This window comes from Bison bison, unplaced genomic scaffold (genome assembly GCF_000754665.1).
Source record: "Bison bison bison isolate TAMUID 2011002044 unplaced genomic scaffold, Bison_UMD1.0 scf7180017864466, whole genome shotgun sequence".
NCBI classification, from domain to species: Eukaryota; Metazoa; Chordata; class Mammalia; order Artiodactyla; family Bovidae; genus Bison; species Bison bison.
This window is the reverse complement of record NW_011495027.1, coordinates 15,187,043-15,202,933: the sequence shown is the minus strand read 5'-3', so window position 1 is coordinate 15,202,933 and position 15,891 is coordinate 15,187,043. Positions and strand designations below refer to the sequence as shown.

The 15,891-nt window shown below is 37.8% G+C and overlaps 1 protein-coding gene across 1 annotated transcript in view; it reads left to right on the top strand.

Annotated features, from left to right (window-relative positions):
* Nucleotides 1-15,891, top strand: part of LOC105003358 (dihydropyrimidine dehydrogenase [NADP(+)]) — a 469,109-nt gene that overhangs the window by 206,137 nt on the left and 247,081 nt on the right. The window lies entirely within an intron of this gene.

Sequence of the window (15,891 nt, the reverse complement as noted above, 5' to 3'; positions counted from 1 at the left end):
TTGTGATCAACCTAGACAGCATATTAAAAAGCAGAGACATCACTTTGTTAACAAAGGTCTGTCTAGTCAAGGCTATAGTTTTTCCAGTGGTCTTGTATGGATGTGAGAGTTGGACTGGAAAGAAAGCTGAGCGCCGAAGAATTGATGCTTTTGAACTGTGGTGTTGGAGAAGACTCTTGAGAGTCCCTTGGACTGCAAGGAGATCCAGCCAGTCCATCCTAAAGGAGATCTGTCCTGGGTGTTCATTAGAATGACTGATGTTGAAGCTGAAACTCCAAAACTTTGGCCACCTGATGCGAAGAGCTGACTCATTTGAGAAGACCCTGATGCTGGGAACGATTGAGGGCAGGAGGAGAAGGGGACGACAGAGGAAGAGACGGTTGGATGGCATCACCGACTCAATGGACACAAGATTGGGTGGACTCCGGCAGTTGGTGATGGACAAGGAGGCCTGGCATGCTGCGGTTCATGGGGTTGCAAACAGTTGGACATAACTTGAGTGACTGAACTGAACTGGAAATATAGTTTAAAATGTGCATTTTCCCTGATTACAAGGCAAAGGGAAATTTACTGGATTTTAAATTTGCTTATAATATAAATAGCTCTTATAAGTCCAGTATGGGTAATTAGAGTTAATGTCTTAACCATAAAACTGAATGTATGTAGTATCCAATTTGGTAGCAATTCCATATCCTAAAACATATTTTTGTTAATGCTCATTCCTATTTATGCAATTTTAGCAAAATTCAGATATATAACTACTTTTCTTCTTTTCCCTTATTCTCTAATAGCTGTTTTAGGCTATTAATTTCATCCTGCCATAGTGCTCTGAAGTCTCAGAAGTAACATTTAAAAGTTGTCTGTTACTCAACTTGGGAAACATTTTCTTTAATTTATCACACTTAAACAAATTGTTAGCTTTAATTAAATGTTAAATAAAACAAAGGCATAAATTAAAAAGCATCTTGGGTATGAAGAACTGATATAATAAAATTAACCTAAGCATTTATAAATTATACCTCTTTTCTATAAAGATTGATTCGAAAATAATCAGAAGAAAATTTTGGCAAATTTTAAAGAAATTTAATTGTTGGAGAGTAAATATATGACTCTCAGAGAATTAGCAAAAGATTATATAAAGATGCTTTATGAAAGCATGCTATATTTAATGTAATTTGACTTTTTTGTGACTATTTTTTTAATTGAAAGTTAATTGCTTTACAGAATTTTGTGGTTTTCTATCACACATCACCAAGAATCAGCCGTAGGTACACCCATATCCCCACCCTTCCAAGCCTCGTTCCCATCTCTCTCCCTATCCCACCCTTGTAGATTGTCACAGAGCCCCTGTTTGAGTTCCCTGGGTCATACAGCAAATTCCCATTTTACATATGGTATTGTTAATTTCCATGTTACTCTCTCCATACTTCAAACCCTCTCCTTTCTCCCCTTAGACATAGAGAACTGACCTTTTTTTTTAACTTAGTAGTATGTAGTTTTTCTCTTTTCTAACTAATACCTCTTTGGAAATGTACAACCCCAAATCACTGCAGATGGTGATTGCAGCCATGAAATTAAAAGATGCTTACTCCTTGGAAGGAAAGTTATGATCAACCTAGATAGCATATTCAAAAGCAGAGACATTACTTTGCCAACAAATGTCCATCTAGTCAAGGCTATGGTTTTTCCAGTAGTCACGTATGGATGTGAGAGTTGGACTGTGAAGAAAGCTGAGTGCCGAAGAATTCACGCTTTGAACTGTGGTGTTGGAGAAGACTCTTGAGAGTCCCTTGGACTGCAAGGAGATCCACCCAGTCCATTCTAAAGGAGATCAGCCCTGGGTGTTCTTTGGAAAGAATGATGCTAAAGCTGAAACTCCAATACTTTGTCCACTTCATGTGAAGAGTTGACTCATTGGAAAAGATTGGTTGATGAAATTGCTATCCCCCTACAATGGCAAACCACAGAATTGTTGTTGATTTTCATTCAACAGTTTGTTCTCACCTTGAAAGTTTTTAATATTCATCCTTAATATGATATTACAGCCCACTTTGATGTTCTTGATTTTCACTACCACTTCTATACCATAGGTGTCTCTTCTCTTTCAGATTGATCTCCCTGCTTGCACTGTGTCTTATCCTACCCAACCCATAGACATATATGGAATTATATTTCAAAAACATGGATTTAACCGTATGGCTTTTCATATTTTCTGATTGCTTAAAGGATAAGGCACAGACACTTTAGGAAGCTGACTCTAAACTCTCATTGAACAGTTTAGTCATATCTCCTCTCTGTTCCCTTCAAAAGCAATAATTTAGATGAATTTTTTCTATTTCCCATCACACCATGCATTCCTATGCTTTAGAGGCTTCCTAGGTATTCGTTATCCATGTGTTTCTCCAGAGGCCCTACTCTAGTTGTTGCCACATTGTGAATCCTTCAAGACTCCAGTCTTTCCCCTCAACCCCAAAGGCATACACTTTAGAAGTAAATAAAAGTAATCACTCTGCCACTAATGTCCCACCTTTTTTGTACACACTTCAAAAGGAAAGAAAATTGTTTGGAGTTCTTTTTATGTCTGTTTCTTATTCCAAAATGAGACCATTCATAAAGTCTTCATGGTTAGCTGCAGGGTGATTGCAAATGTTCAGAAAGGTTTATATTCTATAGTTTTTTAATTCCCACAAACACTTTATTGAGCAGGGAAAGGAAAACGTAAGAATAAGACTATTGCATTTGTGATTCCAACTGCCCCATGTTAAAATCTAGGAATATTAGCAACTGGAAATGCATAAGTAAAGTCTTTTTGTAATGCTGAATTCTGTCCTTGCCCAATATTCTAGAAAGCTAATTATTTGCTGCAGCATGTGAATGTTAATTGTATGATCCAGTAAGGTTTACCACACTTATTTTTAAGTGAAAAAATGCAAAGTAGAAACTATCTAAATTTAGCAGTCCTTTGGGTACTTTACATTTGTTGAATATTACAAAAGTAAATACTTATCTCTTTTTAATACTAATATGATTTTGTGCATCAAGCAACTTGAAGATTTTTCCCTCATGCAAGGTTCATCAGCTGTTTTATCAACTGTGTAGGCTGCAGGCACCTTAGTAAAGTTGAGTTGGGATAAATGAAAGATCCTTGTCGAATTGGTAATCATGCAGGTATTCAGAGTGAAAGGGAGATCCTATTTTAATTTAATTTCAGTACTTCAAGATATTTTTTCTTATGGGCTGTATTACCAGTCTCTGTTTACATATCTATCTTTTAAGAAATCATAGCTACTCTTAATACATTTCAAATCAAGCTTCCCTATACCTAGGTGATATGTATTACTTCTTTCTGCAAGGGCCTCTTTAATAATATGATATCTTGCTTATTATGACATATTCAAATGCTAAATCATTTATAGACACATAATGACATATAATAATCCCAAAGGGCATTTATATATTCTCTTGTCTTTGACCAATTTTTAGTGCCCTAAGTGATTCTGATTGTACTTGAGGACAAATTAATACCTTATTTTTTAAAATAATTTCACAATTCATGGAAAGTTTTAGGTTAATTATTGGGGATTAAATAAAAATATTATTTATTTATACTATATAATCCATGAAGCTAAGGACCTGCCCCACCCAAAGCTCCTTTCTAAAGGAAAATTATCAAAGACAATATCTTGCTGTCAGAAAAGTATGTGTGCTAGATATCTTGACCACGATTCATTGGAATAGATTTTGTATCCTGAGCAAAAAAGTGACCACCTACAGACTAAAGAAAGAGAATAGCAGGCTATCAGGGAGTCTGGTGTCAAAGGCAATAAGGCACTCTATATTTGGTGCTGGCTAACTATCATTTAGAATTCTTAATTGTAAGAAACAGAAACCGATTCTGGTCTCAGAAGTGAAAAGGAAATTTATTGGAAGTATACAAGATGTCTAAGAGAACCAGAGAAGGCAGGAACGCCAGGCTTAGAAGAGGGACAGAAACCAATGGATCCAGAAAATGGGCAGCAAGGATTTTCCCCATAATGCAGCCTCTACCAGGGCTGATATCAGCCACCGGTGCCTTTGTTGGGCACTGTCAGGAGATGCTGCACCGCACACTACACAAAGACACGTCACCCAGTTTTCTGATTATGAGATTGGAAATTTGGGCTGGAACAGAACAGCAGTTGGCCATGCATAAAACCATATTATTGTTTATTAGTTGACAGAGAACAGGGACAGAAAAATTCTCTCTTCAGTGGGTTCCATATTGGTGATACTTTCTGTGTCCCACCAAAACTTCATGCAATGAGGATTTAACAAAATAAATGGGAAGGGTGCGAAGTAGGAGGAATGGCCAAAAAAAAGAATTATTCTGCTTGTATCTGAGAATCTTCTGTGTGGGTTTGGTTTTGAAATATATAGATTCTGCGGCAGATCATAGCAAAATTGAATTGGAGAACCAAAAAGGCAATATAGGAAAAAATAGAAAGGGAGTAGAAGTAGAAATGAAAAAATAGATACTGAAAAGTAAGAGCAAATTCATTAATATCACAGAATTTCTAATCCTAAAAACCGTAGACACCAACTCTTAAAGGAAAACAAGAGAGTAAGAGCTGCTTTTTGTCACTGATTTCACCAAAGTGTCACCAGAGCTGCTGTGTGTCCTACAGATATGAAAGACATCCCAGACCCCAGAGGCCTGGCTCTTCCTTTGTCAAAAATATTTCCTTTACCTTCTTACTTCCCCATATATACTTGTAAGAAGCCTCCATAATGGGGTGGGAGGGGGTAGGCTCACTATGGTTCCTTTCCTTTACACTTGAAAGACTTTAAAATAGAGAATCTTCTTTTTACACACATAAGTTCATACATACACACACACAGAGCCCGTGTAATGTATACTCTTATAAACCATGAGTATGAATAGATAAGTATATAAAAATTAAATTGCATTCAGATTGCTCAAAATTTGGGAGAAAATATAAAATCCATGAATTTCCTTTCAAGAGTTTGTGAAAAACCACACTTCCTACAGGTCACGTTCTAAATCTTCCCCATCCCATATTTTTACACAAAAACTTTTGAATAAAGTCACCCTTCTTTTAGTTATCTCAAAATCTTTTTCAGCTCGTAGAGTGAAATCAGTCTACTGTACTGGCAAGACAAAGACCTAGCTAGGTACCTCTTCCTAGCTCTCATAGCAGCAGTAGGAAGAAATCCCTTAAGGAACTGTACCAACTTGTTATGGATGCATTCCCTTAGCTGAAACCATTCATTGCCAAGGGATTGCAGTTTTCTCTGCTATGTTATTTAAAATTCCCTCGGCAATAATTCCTTCTTGCTTGGATTTCATAAAGTTCCCAGAACAGAAGCATGACTTCCCTAGACTCCCTTCAGCCTAAATGTATCAGCATTATGGGTGCTCCAGGGCAGAAGGCGGTTTTATACTAGCCTCCTCCCTGTGTCGGTTAATCATTCACACCAATACGGGGTTATAAAGATACTGAGGTTTTGTGCTTCTGGTTGTTTTTAACTCTAGCATTCAGAAATGTGGACTAAGTGAATAGACCAACAGATGTATAAAATATCAATTGTTACACTGTTTACACTAATGTTTTGCATTAAGAAAACAAATGTCAACCTGCCTGAAGTCTGCAAAGAATAAAAACTCCTTGTTATACACTTAAATACTCACTTGCCCTTATCTAAAATGAATCCACACACAGTAGTGCAAGTGACTGCTGGCATTTCATTACCTACTGAAGCCTTTTGAGTGTGTTCTGAACAGTGATTGGGAAGCCTGCTGAGTTTCAGTTTGGCTCAGCTCGCCCACAGTTTTGAACCCCTACTGGTGGTATCAGCAAAACATGTGCATAGCCTATTTTTCCATAGAGTAAGATTTTTCAAGTTACTCTGAGTAACCTCATTAAGAAACTATGGACAACACTCTTTTTGCATGATGGACAATACTAACCTTTGAATTCACAAATAAATGACACCCCACATATAAGGAAAGATCAAGGTCTTTGCAGGGCCTCAGCATAAATAATGCTGAAAAGAATACACCATTTTCACAAATGTTTTAATATAGAGGATTTTGAAGCATCTCTATTTCTATGAACTATGGCCAGAATATGGTTCTCAACGTGCATTTGTTTGCCTATGAAGATAGACATGGAGCCTGTGTCATTCTTGATTTGGGTGGGGAGAGGGATGATAAAAACTAAAACAAAGGAAGTAGTGATGGAAATACCCAGCATAGGCAAAGGAAAATCATTGTGAAGCAGAAGGGAATGACTGGCTGTAACTGACCGACAGGTCACGGATCAAGTATGGGTGCAAACAGGGCAACTGCAGGTCAACTCAGGCAAGACTCAAGGAGATCTTATCCAGAAAGAAGTGGGCAAAGGATAAAGTCCAGAAATGCAAGAGTTCAGGCAAGCAGAATGGATATGAAAGCAAAAGCAGACTTTAGGATAGAATATTAGAGACCCAATGCACCTGTAGGAAGTTTACAAAGGTCTCTTCATGACATTATTAATTACCATTACTTTCTTTTATCAACAAGAGACATGGCAGTGAGGTAAGGACTGGCATATACTCCGATTCCCCTGGCTGCACTCCCCTGATGGGTAGACTTGGCCTTTCAGACACAAAAGTACCGTCTACTTTATCCATAGATTTCTGCACAGTCATTTCCAGTGTCCCACATCACAGCAATGACTCTTCCAGCAGATTCTGAATCAAAGATGAAGTAGCTATCTACACTCTCCAATGATGACTCTGAACTGTCTGAATGGAGGACACCCAACCATTGTCTGCTACTATTCCCTTAAAACAGTCTTTTTCAGGAGAAAATTAGTCCTGGTTCTTGGTATTGGGCCTTTTCTTACTCAGGAGTATATATATTGTCCATTGTTGAGTAAAGTGACTTGATTTTTTTCCAGGAGCTTCCAGGAAAGCTGAGGTTGAGATTTGTTGGGATTCCATTTAGTTTGCCTGAGTTTCTCTCAGTTAGACACTCTGGGGTCATTTGGGTGAGTTTCTTTTCCTTCTTTAACTTTCTTAGAATTTACCCTAATCCTATCACAGAGAGAATTTAAATCCAAGTAAGGAATTGAAGCCTCTGGGAATCAGGCAGATAGATGGAATTAAAAGTGCAAAAGAGTTCTGGAGGAGTAACACCTGTGGAAAAAATAGGCAGGACTCAGGATTGAAGAAGGGGAGCAGTCAGACCCGGAAACAGATATGAGAAGAGTCTTCACCAGCCCAACAGAGAACTGTAGGGCAGAGATGGCCGACTAGAGGAATCCTGCATTGGATGGAATGGCTGGGTCCTTATACCAAGATTTTGCTGTCCATTGCCTGAGGCCTCCCCAAGAGGACCCTGACCCCAGTTTATAAGCTGAAGGTAACTTGGAAAGGTGAGCAGTTGGCTCACCACACTGCTGCAACTGAACATAAGTCTTTTCCTGAAGGAAGGTCTGGGTGGTGCCTGACTCAGTCTATCAGAGTTGCCAGCTTCTGCGTGTCTTCATAAGAACATTTCAGAACCCAGTTAAGTCACCTTGTGTATCTATTCATCTGTTCTTGCGAAAGATTAGACAATTTTTCAACAGTTCAAAAAGTTGATCCACTTACAGAATCTGAGTTCAGCTTGTTTGTTTTGGTATAATTTGGGGTTCCTAGAATAGAGGCTCAAGGTATTTGTATAATAAGACAGCAATAGTGCTATAAGGAAGAGTTTCCACAAGACATTCATTGGCTAGCATAGCACTGTGAGCAGGAGATGTCCATTGGCCTGATTAGTGATCAGATATGTCTTCTCCAGCTTTATTGCCTTAGTCAGTAGAAGCAATGGATTTATAGTTGGATTAAGATAGGATCAAGATAAATCAAAGAAGTCTGAATCTGCTTCCATAGGAGCAAATTATGGAGGAGAAAATTTGAACAGTTTTCAGAGCTGACCTCCACATGAACAATTGCCATTTGGAACAATGAAGTGAGCTGGTAGACCAGAGGGTCCTCAGATGAGATAAAAATAATGACTCAAAGAACACTTATTTCTTAAGAATTACGTATAAATAGTCCATGGCAATTTTCATCCATCTGTTAAAAGTTTAAGGTTCTGAAACTGTGTGTGGGAATGGGGAAAAATGACACTAGAGATATCAGAGGAATCATATGCTAGAGAAATGCTGTATGAATGGAAGAAAAAATAGCATTAAGCCCTAGTCACAGGGAATGGTATTTAAAGTAATACAAGTTCCCTTTAACTGACAAAACTGTGTGTAGACTTCCCCAGCAAACCCCAGAGACCACTAACTGGGTCTTGAGGCAAGGTTAGGGGTACACACTCTGGAAAACCTTCAATATCCTAAAGATTCAGACAGAAAGGGCCATGGGCAGCCTGGGACCTCAGAGAGATTTTAATGTATTGCGGGGCCCAGGAGGGCACTGCTGTCTTGAAAGCAGTTCACTACCTGGTAGAGGACATCAAAAGACTGCTTCCAAATTCCACTGGCTTGTGGAGCAAGAGCTATGGATATCTCCAGCTTATTTTGGCTCCTTTGAAGGGAAGGGGCAATTGTTTCCTTTCTCACTGTGGAAAACTGGTCCACATTTAGGAATTCTTCATTCTTTTGTTCAACACAGTATTTATTATCTTTAGTATCTCAGACTTTATAGAAAGTGATCAGGATAAAGGAGTACGATATATCCCGTAACAGACTGATAGTCTAGTAGAGATGAAAAAAAAAAAAAAAAGATTATAAAACACCATAATAAATGAAGTAATAAAGACATATTTTGGGAGTATTTAAAAAGGAGTCATTATTTAGTAATCCATCCTGTGTTGAGGTAGGAGGGAAAGGGTTATTATCCAAGGGACAAGAGATAAAGGACATTCCAGGCAGGAGAGAAAGGCCCAAAGCTAGACTCAGAATGGAGAAGGCTGTGTGTGCCTGGGGAGGAGAGAACACACAAGCAGTTAGTTCTGTGCTGTCTTCAACTTAAGGCACAGGGGACATGAAGGAAGAAAAGTATACCTATAAAATATTTTATACGTATATACATGACATGTATATACACTTATTGTATGTTCATATTACATGTTTGTTATATCCTCCCATCAATTATGAAGTGTTTTATTTTGTTTTGTTTTCGAGAATGGAGATAGTGTATATACATTTTTAACACCATTGTCTAACATAATTCATAGTGCCTGATATGGTTATTAGGTTACCTTGGACCAATAATTTTATACTCCCAATTTTCTTCTAAGTAAGTACAAATGAGAAAGTCAATGTTAATTTATGCAATGTGAGCTCTATCAATTCAACAGTATTTAAGTGCCTACTCTGTGCCAAACGCTGTGCTATGTGCTCTGAAGTGTTCTGAAATGAGAGCATATCAGGATCTCCTTTTTCATACTTAACATCCATTGCATGTATGCTCAGTCATGTCTGACTGTTTGGAACTCCATGGACTGTAGCCTGCCAGACTTCTCTGTCCATGGAATTTTCCAGGCAAGAATGAATTCTGGAGTGGGTTGCTATTTCCTCCTCCAGGGGTTCTTCTCAACCCAAAGATTGAACTCCTATCTCCTGTGTCTCCTGCACTGCAGGTGGATTCTTTACCACTTTAGCCATACATTTTTTTGTGTGTGTGTGGACTGTAATTCCTAGGACACTCTGCCTTCCTCATCTGACTCATCTTTGTCTCCAGCAGAGGCCAGTTGGAGTGCCTTGTGGTCAGTAAATATTTGTTAAAATGATAGAACCCATGTTGCCTAGAATGACCCTGGCTTTAATTTTCTATTTATGTTTAGAAAGCGAAAGTGAAATTGTGAAGTCGTGTCCGACTCTTTGAGACCCCATGGGCTGTAGTGTACTAAGCTCCTCCATCCATGGGATTTTCCAGGCAAGAGTACTGGAGTGGCTTGTCGTTTTCTTTTCCAGGGGATTGTCCCAACCCAGGGATCAAACCTGGGTCTTTTGCACTGCAGATGGATGCTTTACCATCTCAGCCACCAGGGAAACCCTATTTATGTTTAAATACCCTTGAAATTATCTTGGGCTTCCCTGGTGGCTCAGTTGGTAAAGAATCTGCTTGCAATGTGGGAGACCTGAGTTCAATCCCTGGGTTGGGAAGATCCCCTGAAGAAGAAAATGGCTACCCATTCCAATATTCTGGCCTGGAGAATTCCGTGGATTGTACAGTCCATTCATATTTTAAATGAAATTTGTAGTGGTATAATTTACTTAAAACAGAAAAAACACATTCAAATCAAAACATTGATACATGTTGACAAATGTCTATACTCATGTAAGTACCATCACAATCAAGATACAGAGCATTTTTTAATTTACAAAAGTTACAAAATTTCCTTACACCTTTTCCCATTTAATCTGTCTCCCATCCCCAAACCTCAGTCACAGCAACCAATTCTGTGCTTTCTATCAGCATAGTTTTCCTTTGTGGAATTTCATACAAATGTAATCATATAGCAAATTCTCCTGGTGGCTCAGACAGTAAAGAATCTGAGATGCAGGAGATGGGGTTTGATCCTGCAATGCAGGAGATGAGGTTTGATCCCTGGCTCAGGAAGACCCCCTGGAGGAAGGAATGACAACCCACTCCAGGATTCTGGCCTAGAGAATTCCTTGGACAGAAGAGCCTGGCAGGCTCCATGGGGTTGCAAAGAATTGAACACAACTGAGCGACTATCACTTTCACTTTTTACTGAGAATAATGTTTTCTTAATTCTGTCCAAGCTGTTGCATGATTTCTTAGTTGTTTTTTTTTTTTTTAATTTCTGACTAGTATTCCATTGTGTAGACATGCCAGTTCATTCTACTAATGGATATTTGAGTTGTTTTCAATTTGGAGCTATGTTGAAAAAGTTGTGATGAACTTTTGTGTGCAAGACTTTGTGTGCATATATGTTTTCATGTCTCTTGAATATATCTTAGAATGGAATTGCTTTTTAGATTGGTAAGTGTATATTTACCTTTATAGGAAAGTACCAAGTGATTTTCCAAAGTGACTGTGCCATCATTAGAACTCTTATGTCAGGAAAACTGGTATAAGAAGGACATATGCTAAAATACAAGTTAACTTAAAACATCTACATTCCTATGCTTAGCTGGAGTAGTTAACTCTACCTGTCTTGCTTTATTAACATAGAAGGATAAATACATCACTTCTGCCTGTTATTCTGAACCCGCATCTAGTCTGACAGGTATAAATGAAGTAGAAGCCTTTTATAGTTCTCGTTTACAATTGATGGCTGCATTTTACTTTAGGGGGCAATTTTGCTAAAGAAGATGATGGTTTAGGACATGATAATGGGAAAGAAAATTAAAAAGGTGAAATAGGTACTGAGATTGATCTTTTGGGCCCCAGTTCTCTCTGTCAGAAAAGTGGACATAATGAAAATGCTAGCATGTCATGTGAATTAAGACTTAGGAGTTCCTTAGTGGAAAACATTTCATAACTGGTAAAATTTTTCAGTGGATTCATTGAAATGCCACCTTCTAAGAAAGCCATTTTGAAAAGAATTGTACAGAGTGAAAATTACCAGGGAAATTGGAGAAAAATGTTTCTTAAAGTCAAAAATTTCACTTGTAATTTAGCTTATCAAGAAATTCTCACAGTCTCATTCTCTGGTGCTTATTCCTTTGTACCAGGGCACGAAATCAATGAGATTTGATGTCCTAGGTAATTGGTGGAAATACCTGTCCTACAATGGAGAGGTCATCTAAGGGTCCTCAAAAGCAACAGGGTGCATCATTTGTAGAGCCTCCTTCATGTGTAACTAGAGACATACTAGTTACTGGAATTAAAAATTATTATCTTGTGGCCCAGATAGAAAATTAAGCTTTTAAAAACAGCCAGTTTGGGACAATGGAGATTTCTGCAACAGTCTTCTCAGAACTACATTTTTTGCTTTTTGTTACTATCGTTGTTGTTTCTTATTTCATAGGAAGCTATTCCAGAGTGTATTAATTACAGACAGACATAGATCTGCTCCTCATTAAAATTGTCACAGAGGTCACATTTAGCTCTAGTTTGCTTTTATCCTCTTCTTAGCATATCACAAGCTTAATCTGGTGCTTTTATGTCACATAGTACCCTCAAGACCACCAGGTGCTTTCCTGGTCTGTCATTCAATCCTTAAGGGTTTCATTGCTTTCCTGCTTGTGATCAGACACACCTCCATCACAGGACAACCCATTCTGCTGCCTCACAATTTTCTTTGGTGATCACATAAATGACAGAGGGGTTAATAGATATTAAAGTAGCACACACACATACAAGCAGTTGCTGGGGGAGAGATTACAAATCACAATCAGGGATGGGCATTGTGCATATCTGTAGGAAAAGCCAATACAACCTTGGTGATACAGGTGAACTTTGTGTGGACTAGACACTTTAAAAGATTTGTTCAGTTTAGTTGCTCAGTTGTGTCCAACTCTTTGTGACCCCATGGACTGCAGCATGCCAGGCTTCCCTGTCCATCTCTAACTTCCAGAGCTTGCTCAAACTCATGTCCATTGAGTTGGTGATGCCATTCAACCATCTCATCCTCTGTTGTCCCCTTCTCCTCCTGCCTTCAATCTTGCCCAACATCAGGGTCTTTCCCAATGAGTCAGTTCTTCACATCAGGTGGCCAAAGTATTGGAGTTTCAGCTTCAGCATCAGTCCTTCCAATGAATATTCAGGACTGATTTCCTTTAGGACTGACAGGTTGGATCTCCTTGCAGTCCAAGGGACTCAAGAGTCTTCTCCAACACCACAGTTCAAAAGCATCAATTCTTCGGCGCTCAGCTTTCTTTATAGTCCAACTCTCACATCCATCCCTACATGACTACTGGAAAAACCATAGCTTTGACTAGATGGACCTTTGTTGGCAAAGTAATGTCTCTGCTTTTTCATATGCTGTCTAGGTTGGTCATAGCTTTTCTTCCAAGGAGCAAGGGTCTTTTAATTTCACAGCTGCAGTCCCCATTTGCAGTGATTTCAGAGCCCAAGAAAATAAAGTTTGCTACTGTTTCCATTGCTTGCCCATCTATTTGCCATGAAGTGATGGGACTGAAAGCCATAATCTTCATTTTTTGAATGCTGAGATTTAAGCCAGCTTTTTCACTTGTTAGGCTGTTCTTTTTCCATGATTATCAACCATTTTTCTTCAGAATCTTTCTTGATTTGTAAAAAGGCCTTCGTGAATTTCATCCTTTTAGACAGTCTCTGTCATAAAATGTATTTGTTTTTCTTAAACCCAGACATAATCTATAAATTTATGTATATATAAAGAAATCAATTGAAAATCTATAAAATTATCATTTATTCTTCTTCCATTGACACAACAGAATTTTTTGAGTGCCTACAGTGTTATATGCTTAGAATTGGAAAAGAAGTCCAAAACTGTCTTCTTTTATTGACTTTTTGTTGGTGTGGATAATGTTAAAGTCTCGATTTGTCTGAGAGACTGTAGTACCTTTGTATATTTCTTATCCTAAAGAATTTTCAGAGGGGAGAATTAGAAATTGTCTAAAGTTTATTCATCTCAATAAGATTCAGAATATTGGGAACACGTGTACACCCATGGCAGATGCATGTTGATGTATGGCAAAACCAATACAATATTGCAAAGTAAAAAAAATAATAATAATAAAAGTAAAAGAATATTGGCCTGTGAGGAAGGGCATCACCACCTGATGCTATCTGTAGCAAATGAGAAGATGCAGAGCACTATTCATTGCTTTTAAATCTTAAATATTCATAGCAAAAGTATGAGGATTTTAGAAGTATGTGAATAGTTTCCCCAAAGTATACAGATTCATTGTTTGTATTTATTAGCCTCACCACATTTTTAGTAGTATTAGAATATTCCCCATTATGCCTGTCAAACAAAACTTTGCAATTTACAGAACAGTCATTAAGTTTTATAATAATGTTGGCTAGAAGTTGTTTTTAAAATTCTGACAATCAAATTATGTTTCAGCTTTGTATGAGGATTAGTAAACAGCTAGCTCAACTGTGTATAGAAACAGGTAACATATGTCTTACTCACTATAAACTTAAGGTTAACAGCATAAACCTTACCAATAGAAATATGGTGGTTTAGTTGCTAAGTCATGTCCAACCCTTGCTACCCCATGAACTGTAGCCTGCCAGGCTCCTCTGTCCATGGAGTTCTCCAGGCAAAAATACTGGAATGGGTTGCCATTTCCTTCTCCAGGAGATCTTTCCGACCCAGGAATTCTTTCCAGGATTCTTCCAGGCCCAGGATTCAGGAGTCTTCCAGACCCAAGAGTTGAACCTGGGTCTCCTTCACTGAAGGCAAATTCTTTACCGACTGAGCTATGAGGGAAGCCCTATTAGAAGTATGCTGCTGCTGCTGCTAAGTCGATTCAGTCGTGTCTGACTCTGTGTGACTCCATGAACGGCAGCCCACCAGGCTCCGCCGTCCCTGGGATTCTCCAGGCAAGAACACTGGAGTGGGTTGCCATTTCCTTCTCCAATGCATGAAAGTGACAAGTGAAAGTGAAGTCGCTCAGTCGTGTCTGACTCCCAGCGACCCCATGGACTGCAGCCTACAAGGCTCCTCCATCCATGAGATTTTCCAGGCAAGAGTACTGGAGTTGGGTGCCATTGCCTGCTCCGTATTAGATGTATAGTGGCAGATAATTCAAGTAAATAAAGGTAGCCAATGGACCATAGTTTAAAAAAAAAAACAACTGAAAAATTTTGAACAAATTTCAAATTGAAATTAATAAAAGGCATTCATTCAAGGTATTCAACTAGTGAGAATCAACAAAGAAGAAAGTGTAACAAATGTTCAAAGTAAACTATACGGGCATGGTGGTCAATAGTATTGAAAGCTACTTAGAAACATATATCAGATTATTAGTGTCTACTGTTTCTGAACCAGACAATATTTTAAATTTGTTTCACTAATTCTTCTCAGGCTACCTGCCATGTATTATGCAATTTAAAGATTCGATGATCTTTAAATTATTGGTAAATTCTGCCTTAAAGAGAGCTTTCACAAAGGACATGCAATTTGTATCATCTAGAGTTACTGTCATTTCTAGGCTAAGTCCCATGGAAATTCATAACTTAAAAATGAAAGTCACAAAGATGCAACTGCCTTCATAATGCCAATGCAGTGGTTATAAATATTTCATGAACATTGCATGGGCAGGGGCAGATCTCCATTTTCATGAGTTAGAATTTGTATGGTTAAGTCTCTAGATTTTACTATTCATAATGCACAGTATGCCCTGTAGAGCATTCTATATAGTGCTTTTTTAATATTTATGTTTAATGAAGAAATTACTGTTCTGAAAAGAGAACAAGCCAAGTCAAAGATTTCTTGTTAAAATTATTAGTTTGTTGAATAGAGACAATAACAATCTACAGAAATTACCTCATTGCAATGTCTTAGCACATACGTAACTTTTAGAGTAATACAAGATGACTGATCAAGATACATTAAACCTAAGTGAAAAGGTTCTTTTCTAAAGGTTAAAACATTAGAAATCTAGTCTTAAAAGAATTTGAAAGGTTAAAATGCAAAGAGCAACTTTCTTACATATAAAAATATTAATTACAAATGAAATACTTGCCTCATGTTCCATGGAGTAAATATATGTCTGTATTTTTCTGGGTGGATCTTTAATTAAAAAAAAAAAATAAAGCATTTTAACTTCCTAGGAAAATATTACCAAGTTCAATAATGAATTGCTATTGCATATTTTAATGTAATTTATCAAAGCACATTATCATTACCTGTCAGAATAAATTTTGCACTAAAAGTAATGAAAAAAAGGACTATTGTATGTGTTGAAATCAAAGAATATTACTACTGCTAAGTTATTTTCAATGGAA